Genomic DNA, 9,968 nt, shown 5'->3' with positions numbered 1-9,968 from the left:
TAGGTTATTTTAAAGATTTCATCTTGGCCTGGGTCCATTGCTGGAGAGCTAGTGTGATTTTTTTGGAGGGGTACTATAGCATTCTGTTTTGTCATATCACCAGAGTTAGTTTTCTGGTTCCTTCTCATTTGAGTGGATTATTTCTTCTAATTATTCTTGAATTTATGTTTGACTTGACAGTATTTATTTGTTGTTAAATTTTTTTCTTCTTCTTAAGGATAAGACTTTCATGCTTATAGTTAGTTATAACCTAATTCAGTTCTTAGTGCTTTCATGGGTGAAGACTCTGTAAGAGTTTCCTGGTTACAGAGAGTCTTTGTATGATAGCTTTCTCATATGCTGGTTGTAGCAGCAATGCGCTTGGTGTGTGAACAAGTACACTATCTCCTACGGGGTTGAAATGGTACAGGTCTTTTAAAGCTTATCTTATTCTCCTGAGGCATACACTTTTTAAATTATTTATTTTCCCCCAGTAAAAATAGCACATTTCTTACTGCTCCTTTGTGAATTTCACAGTTACTGAATCAGGTGGAACTCAATCAAGACTTTCAATTTTCAGAACTTTAGGCCCTCTTTCCCCATGTATCCTGACTAGGCACTGTGTAGTGGCAAATACCAAGTACTAGAGACAGACTGCTGGAGTCTGAATCCAGTTAATCTCTTTGTACTTCAGTTTCCTCATCCATAAGACATATAATAAAACATTTATTCATAATACTGTAGTAAGGATTAAATTTATATATATATATAAAGTCTTCAGAGGAATTCTTAGCATACATGGACTTTATAAACATTGGCTATTACGACTTCACAATAATTCCTTAGGTTCTGTCCTCTACAAGGAGTAAATGAATGCAACTACCAGAAAGTTTATTTTCCTAGACTTTCATATTTGGAGTAAAAGACAGGAATACATTAATCTGTAGTTTTGGGACTACAAATTTGTGGCACTGGGAAAGCAAATTCAGTTCATAAATGCATTTTGTTTGACCTGAAAATGTTTACAGTTTTTTTTAATTTGAGGGCCTTTGGGTGAAACATGCATTCCCCAGTTAGCCACAGTCCCTCACCTTTTCCTATCACTTTAATTTCTATTTACCTGCCTGACTCCTGTAGATGCTTTACTTAAGCCAGCAAGAAGAGATCTACTGTAAAAGCAAAAGAAATACATAGTCCTTTAGTCTTTCTGCAATTGCAGAAACAACTTATAAACAGGCATAACTTCACAGGGAGTCCAGATATTGAAGTTATCTGGTAAACTTTTAAAATAACTATGATTATCATGCCCAAGAAGGTAATAGAAAAGGTTGAGAATGTTGGTAGATATCTGGAAGCTCTAAAAAGAAACCAAATGGGGATTCTAGAAGTCAAAATACAATAACTAAAATATTTTAGTGGTTGAGTTTAGTAGTTGACTAGATACAGCTGAAGAGAGAACTAGCAAGTTGAGTATAGCTTAGAGAAAAATATTAGGAATGAGGCAGGAGAGACAAAAGACAAGAAAATACATTAACGAGGGTAAGAAACATGGAGAGCACAATGAGATAGTCTAAACACATCACTGAAGTCTCAGAAGGAGAGAAGAAAAAGTAAAACAGAAACAAGAAGACATAATAGTTGAGAACTTTTCAAAACTGATGAAAGATCTCAAGCTACAAGAATACCTAAAAACTCCAAATATAATAGACAAAAAGAAATACACAAAAAGAGAAGCACATCATAGCAATCACCTGAAACTCTTAAGCAAATTGAAAAAATTATGAAAGCAGAGGAAACAATGCAGATTATTCTCAGCAATGCAACAACTAGACTGTTGATTTCTCAAGAGAAACAATGGAAATTAGAAGGTAATGTAATTTCCATTTAAAATGCTGAAAGAAAATAACTGCCAATCTAGAATTCTGTACCCAGTAGAAATATTCCTCAGAAATGAAGATATTATAAAGATATTTTCAGAGAAACAAAACTGAGACAATTAGTTACTAGTAGAACCTTAAAAGGAATTAGAGGGAATTCTAAAGGACATTAATCAGACAAAGGAAAATAATCGCAGACAGAAGATTGAAGGCCCAAGGAGGAATGAAGAACAATGAAAAGGGTAAATAACATAGCTAAGTCTACATGGATATTGACTATATAAAATGACAAAAATAAAGTCTTGTTGTGTTTGAAAGATAAATAAAAGTTAAATGGTGAGAAAATTGCATTAAAGCACTCTAAGTTCCTTGTATTGATCAGGAAGAGAGTAAAAAAATTAACAATTAACATTTAAACTTTGATGATTCAATAATGTGAACTATGACAAAAGCCTCTGTGTCTAAAAAATAGTGACGGATGACAGAGTCCAAATCTCTCTAGACATCCTCTGAAAAAGGCACCGCTTTTTTTTCCCTACAGTGTGTCTCGGTTAGGACATCTCAACATCATCGAGATGTCAGTTCTTCCTAATTTCATTTATAAACCTATTGTAATCAAAATAAAATACCAAGAAACTTTTTTGTTCTGGAGCTAAAGTGCCTGGAAAAATTAAGATACAAGAATAACTAGGAATAGTACTGAAAAGCAAGAGCTCTGAGATGGAACAAGCCTTATCAACATACTATTAACATACTACATTAACTAACATACATACAACATACTATTAACATACAACAACTTATTAAACATACTACAACTTATTAAACATACTACAAATCCTCTGTAACTAAAATGGTGTGGTACTGGCACATGAATAAACAAAAAGACTATTGGAATGGAACAGAAAGTCAAGAAACCATGTATATAATACAGGTGGTATCTCAAATCGCTGGGGCAAATAATTACTTTTTAATAAGTAGTATGAAAAAACAGATAGCCATTTTTAAAATATAAATTTATATCCTTCCCTTATCCCATACACAAGAATAAATGCAAGATGAATCAGGTATCAACATATACAAAATTAAACTATACAAGTACTTGAAGAAAACATGGGTGAATTCCTGTATATCCTGAGTAGAGGGGAAGGTTTCCAAATTGTAACTTAAAATCCAGATGCAAACAAAAAAGATTGATAAGTTTGACTACACAAATCAATTTTTTTTTTTTGGATATAGAGTCTCACTCTGTCTTCCAGGCTGAGGTGCAGTGGCACGATTTCAGCTCACTGCAAGCTCCGCCTCCCGGGTTCATGCCATTCTCCTGCCTCGGTCTCCCGAGTAGCTGGGACTACAGGCGCCCGCCACCATGCCTGGCTAATGTTTTGTATTTTTAGTACAGACAGGGTTTCACCATGTTAGCCAGGATGGTCTCGATCTCCCGACCTCGTGATCCGCCCGCCTTGGCCTCCCAAAGTGCTGGGATTACAGGCGTGAGCCACCACACCCGGCAGAAAACAATTTTTAAAAACATTTTTTAATGGCAAAGAATACCATAAGTAACTCAAAATGCAAATGACACATTGTGAGAAAATACTTGCAATATATATTATAGATGCAGTTTGATATCCCTAATATATAAAGAATTGTTTTTGATTGAGAGGGAAAAGTGACAAAAAATGGTAGTAAAGTGACAAAAGACACGAGCAAACAATTTACAAAACATATTAAAATAGCTCTTAAATATCTGAAATACAAAACCTCACTCAAGATAAGATAAATGAAAGTTTAAGCTAAACTAAGATATTATGTTTTACCCTTCAGATTGGGAAAAATTCAAAAGCTTGATAAATGTGTAGTAGATGAGGTTGCAGGGAAATATGAAGTCTCATGTATTGCCTATGGGAATGAAAAAACGGTGTAATTTCTGTAAAGGAGAATTTGAGAATATCTGATACAACTACATATTCGCTAAGCCTTAGACTTAGTAATCCTATTTCTAAGAATTTACTCTGAAAATACACTGCCAGCAATGTGCATAAAGTTTTTCACTGCTGCATTTTGTGTGAATGCAAAATACTGGAAATTGCTTAGATGCTTACATATAGGAGGTTGGCTGGAAAAAAATATATAGCACCTACATACAGTGGAGTATCTTGCATCTGTTAAAAAAAACCTGAAGACTATTTCCATGAACTAATGTGAAGTAATTTTCAGAATATATCTTTAAGGGGCCAAAAGCATACTGCAAAAGTGTATGTATAGAATGCCATCTTTAGTGTAACAAATAAAGGGAAACAATAAAAACAATAAAACATGTAATTTGCTTACTTCTGCCAAAAGAAATGAAGGAGGAAAACAGTAAAAGAAGTTACTTACAAATATAAGAGGAATGGGATTGAAGGGGCAGGGCAAATATTGCTACTCTTTCTATGGGCCTTTTTGCATAATTTTGACTTTTGGAATCATGTTAATGTCCTACATAACCCAAAAAGCAAAATAAAATCATCAGGAACAGAGAAATTAACTAAAACTAAATGCAAACAGACATAGAAATTCAGCTGTATTTCAAATTAATCATATAACCACATTGTAGGGGGAAAAAAACACTGGTCCAAATAACTTTTGAACACAGCTCTTTGACTATATTATATATCCTCAGTTTAGAGAAAATAACTACAAATTTTGAACTATTTTTCAGAAAGCTTCCTTTTGGTGGTGCAAGTAAAGCTATTTTGAAACTAATTTGAATGCATCGTAGGACTGAGTGATTGAGTAAATGGCTTGGTGTTTTTGGGAGCTAGGATTCTAAATGTGGAAGAGAGAGGTCTCAATATTAAATAAGGAAATGTGAGAAAGAACTCTGTGGAGCTGGATGGGAACTGTAAATGCCAGTATGAATGCAGGATTTCTTATTTATAAGATATTCCTTAGCTCTACAATGAAAAGACATAGAAATAGTGACATTCCAGTAGCAATGAGTGTATCTAGTGCCAAAGTCATTAAAGGGAAATCATTAAAAAGAAACCAGGAATCATTGGAGAAATGGCTCATTTCTCAGGGAAGGTACAAGATAGATCTGAAACTTTTTTTTTTTTAGTGCCAGAAAACAAGAAAGCACTCAAAAACAAATAAAATGAGAGTATGTTACAAAGATAAAGAAACCACCTTGAAAGGTCACTGACTGGATCAAATCTGGGACAATTTGAGCATCAAAACAATAGGGACATATAATTATGTTTTATACATATATATAATTATATATTATAACCTGTTTAAATAGGGATGAGTTTAGGTAATAGATAGGTGATAGACAGGTAGATAATAGACAGACAGATGGATGAGAAGGGGGGGTGCTCAGTTGATAAATGCTGCAAATATTTCTTCCAGTAGAATGCCAACTGGTAAATATGGAGGACGCAGTAGAAGTGGAAAAATCACTATTTTATAACCATCACAATAAAGACTGGATCAGGCATAAATCATCAATATATGTGAAATTGAAGGAGAAAATTTGATGAGGAGTAGGATGTTTTGATGATCTCAAAGTATCTCCCCATAGATCTAGATACAATGTCTAGATAGGACATTCTAGAACCCAAAATTGCAGTATTTGAAATTTAGATCTCAATGCACAGGCTTAACTGCAGATCGGACATAGCAGGTCATTAGATAGTATTCAAACCTTGACATAGAGAAAAATATTAAAACACAGAAAGTTTGAAAGTAAAAGAATGGACAAAATTTTATTATCTAAACATTAATGACAAAAAAGTTTATATAGTTGTATTTTTGCCAGACAAAGCAAAATTCATGGCAAAAAACATGACTAGAAATAAACAGGGACATTTCAAAATTGTAAAATATTCAACTGAAAAATAAACTTAAAATGTTTATGCACTTAATAATACACCTTCAAAATGTATAAAGATTGACACAACCATGAAGAGAAGTAAGCAAATCCACACTTGTATTGGAAGATTTTTTTAACACATTGGTCTTGATATTCGACAGGCAAAAAAGAGAATAATAGAGACATTTAAATGCATAATTAGCAAACAACCTCGTAAATATTTTTTAAATACTCCACGCAACAAATTAAGAGTATGCATTTTTTTCTTTTCAAGTATACATGAAATATTTATATTCTAATTGACTTTATGCTGGGTCATAAAACAAATCTCAACAAATTTCAGAGAACTGAAATCATACAGAGAATGTTCCCTGAAAATTTTACAATTAAACCTGAAATCAATAACAAAGACATAATTATGAATTTTTCATATATTTAAAAACTTAGAAATATATTTCAACATAACCCATGAGTCAAAGAAGAAGTCATACAGGACAGTAGAATATTTAAGCTGAATAATAATAAAAATATCAAAATATGTGTGCGTGGCATGTGTGTGTGTGCAGTAAAGAAGAAAGACTAAAAAAATCATTGACTCAGGCACATTTCTCTAAAAGCTGGAAAACTAACAGCACATTAATAGCAAATAAAGTAGAAGCAAATTAATGATAAATGTAAGCAGAAATTAATGAAACAAAAGTACAATGGAAAGTATCAACAAACCCAAAGTTAGTCCTTTGAGAAGACAAACATCCTTGATATACCTCTATTGGGATTAAGAAGAAAAGGTGGGGATCAGGTGGTTGGAGTGGCACTGCTCTAGCCAGTAAATGACCTGCGACATAACTATTTGCAAAACTAATGGGGAAGGCCATTCAAGATAAAGATAAGTTATATCACAGGAAAGCAATTGAAAATGCCAAAATGAAGCATCTGAATGAAGGACTAATTACACTGAATTCAGCACTTATGAATCTTATCTGCAGACATGTACAGACTACATCCTAAGATTGACTTCTGCTTCAATAGAAATACATGAACCAGTGCCTTACTGGAAGTGATCTGTGTGTTTTAAGAACTGGTATATATCGGTAAATTAGGGATTTCTTCTTGGTTTGGATCCATTGCTGGATATGAAAGATGGCAAGTCCGGATAGAAGTAAAGGGAAGACATTAAAAGCAAAAAATAAAAATAAAAAAATAAAACAATGCCCCTAGGTTGCCGGAAGAAAGTGGAGATTCTGAATAAGTCAAGGCATGTTGAAGCACTGAAAACAGCAGCAGCCGGGAGTAATGTTCGAAGTGATAATCAGAATTTCAGTCCTAGTGTCATAACTAGCAAATGAAGACATTCTGAAAATGGTGCTTCCTCATTGGACTCTAATAAAAGTTTGATACCAGAGAAAGTAAAGTATTCTCTCAGAATTGCAGAAAACCAGTAGAAGAAATCGTTCATTCCGAAACAAAATTGGAACAGGTTGTTTGTCTGTACCAAAAACCAAGTAAAACAACAGATTCCCCAAGCACAGTCTTTATATAAGAGGCAAAAGATTCACTGAACACTTCTAAAAACCATTCTGAAAACCATTTTGAATATTAGACGAATGTAACAGGATCCCTTTTTGAGCACAAAGGGGCTTGTAGTCTAAAGTCCAGTTTCTGTCCACTGAGTTTATTGAGTGGTGGTGTTCAGATGCCAAAGTCTACAGCAACCAGTACTGTGGATAATAAGAAACTGACCAGATGGTTTTCCATTTAGAAACAAACTCCAATTCAGAATCACATTTGCCTTTTATTAAAGTGACAACATTTTAAGTTCAGAAGGCTCATGTTTTGTGCCTGTTGAGAAAACACCTAACTTGGTGAATTCAGTCACTTGTAACCAACTGTGTTGATGACATTTTGAAAACTGAAGAATCTAGTAGAACCTGTCCTTCCAGCATTTCAAATTGTGAAAGTGCAGATTCAACTTGGCAGTCATCACTTGACACTGATAACAACAGCCATTATCAAAAGAAGAGGATGTTTTCGGAAAACAAAGAAAAGATTAAATGCTTGAAAACTTCAGAGCAAATTAATGAAAATATTTGTGTAGGTTTGGAAAGGCAAACGGCATTCCTGGAACAGGTCAGATATTTGATTATCTATAGTAAAAATTATGAACTATTTGATAACAAACTGAAAGAATTGAACGAATGCACTGGGAAGATAGAGTGCAGGAACAAACATGAAGGAGTAGCTGATGAATTTTTGTGAATTGCTTCACAAAAGGAGGAATTGCTTCACAAAAATAGCAAAACTCCGTGAAGGAATAGCTCCATGAAGCAATAGCAAAACATGAAGGAATAGCTGATGAATTTTTGTGAATTGCTTCACAAAAGAAGGAATTGCTTCACAAAAATAGCAAAACTCCAAAGACATATTAAAACAGTATTATTCTCTCAAAGGAATTGTTTGGAACCAAACATGTTATCCAGTAATGGAGCCTGTAAGGTTGCAAATTCAGACTATGAATTTGGATAAGAATCTGGAGTCAGGGCCCAGCACGGTGGCTCATGCCTGTAATCCCAGCACTTTGGGAGGCCAAGGCAGGAGGATCTCTTGAGGTCAGGAGTTTGAGACCAGCGTGGACAATATGGTCAAACCCTGTCCCTACTAAAAATACGAAAATTAGCTGGGCATGGTGGCCGGTGCCTGTAATTCCAGCTACTCGGGAGGCTGAGGTGGGGGAATCACTTGATCCTGGGAGGCGGAGGTTGCAGTGAGCTGAGATCACGCCTCTGTACTCCAGCCTGGGTGACAGAGTGAGACTCTGTCTCAGAAAAAAAACAAAAAAAAAACAAAAAAACAGAATCTGGAGTCAGTTAATAGTCCAGTTTAAAGAAAGTCTTCTGAAAATTATGAGCCTTCTAACCCTTCAGAAAAAGGAAGTAAAAAATTAATTTGTCACCAGATCAAAATGAGTGTTTCTGAAAGTAACAATGATGATCTTATGTTGATTTCAGTGAAAAGTCCTAATTTGACAACTCCAGTTAAATCAAATCCAACAGATATCAGAAAAATTACATCAGGAAATTCCATCAATTCTCCCATTGCTAAAGTTATGGCTGTACAGAGGAAACTCGATTCTACAATTGATTTGACAAAAGAAGGCCTATCCAACGGCAATACAGAAAGTCCAATATCCACCCTGGAGTACCTTTGAAAGCTATTTTAAACTCAAAAGAAACAACCTCATTGGCACAAAATGCAGCCCAGGTTCCTGAGTCCTTTGAGCACCTGCCACCACTCTCAGAACCACCACCACTAATACCTGAATTAGTAGATAAAATCTCAGACACACTTCCTCACCAGAAGCCTGAGCTCAAAGTGAAATGCGTTTTGAGACCCAGTGTTCTCCTGTAGAAACTTACCACCTCTTCCTGTGTTATGAGAACCCTAATAATAAGTTAATAAGTTAATAAGAAGGTTGGAGAAATTAAAGCTTTACCACTCCCAATGGCCTGTACTTTAACTCAGTTTTTAGCTTCCAACAAATATTATTTTATTGTCCAATCAAAAGATATTTTGGATGGTATGGACCATTCTGTGATATAAACTCTATCCCTGAGTTTTCTGAAAATCTTACCCAAAAAAGAGGTCTTCAATAATTATATATTATACCACATTTTTTCCATATTTGTGGTGTTTACAATATCACTGTAATACCATTTCCCATTGTAAAAGGTCAGCTCAGATTGTGAGCCCTTTCTATAGAAACAGTCCTCTTCTATATGCTGTAAGTGGCCAGTAATTTGATGAACTTCTGATGTGTATTAAATATATCCTTCCAGTGGATAAGTTCTAAAACATACACTCTCATGAACCCATGTTGCTGAGGTGTGTTGTGAACAATACCTTTGGTGATTGGGGAACTGCTGCTTTCATCAGAAGACCTAGAATACAAGCAGCCACTGTTTCCTCCATTGACAATCAGCATTTAGTGACCTGCTGTGGTCAGCATAGCTACAGGAAAAATTGGTTCTTTTTTTTTTTTGAGATGGAGTCTCACTCAGTCGCCCAGGCTGGAGTGCAGTGGCACGATCTTGGCTCACCACAAAATCGGCTCTTGACTGAGGCCAGGTCATCCTTGGGGTGCACCTCCACCAAGATTTTATGAAAAGATGACATTTTGAGTTAGATGATAAAAATAAATATAAAAATTTAAAGATTTCATGAAAAAAAAAGAAGAAAAGGGAGAAGACACATATATATCCAAT

At 34.8% G+C, this 9,968-nt stretch overlaps 1 pseudogene; it reads left to right on the top strand.

Moving 5' to 3' along the window:
• The first annotated feature begins 6,481 nt into the window (after positions 1 to 6,481).
• On the top strand, positions 6,482 to 9,572 carry LOC126935667 (activating transcription factor 7-interacting protein 2-like; annotated as a pseudogene).
• Positions 9,573 to 9,968: the final 396 nt, after the last annotated feature.

This window comes from Macaca thibetana, chromosome 14 (assembly GCF_024542745.1).
Source record: "Macaca thibetana thibetana isolate TM-01 chromosome 14, ASM2454274v1, whole genome shotgun sequence".
Classification (NCBI taxonomy): Eukaryota; Metazoa; Chordata; class Mammalia; order Primates; family Cercopithecidae; genus Macaca; species Macaca thibetana.
This window is presented reverse-complemented; position numbering and strand designations above follow the sequence as displayed.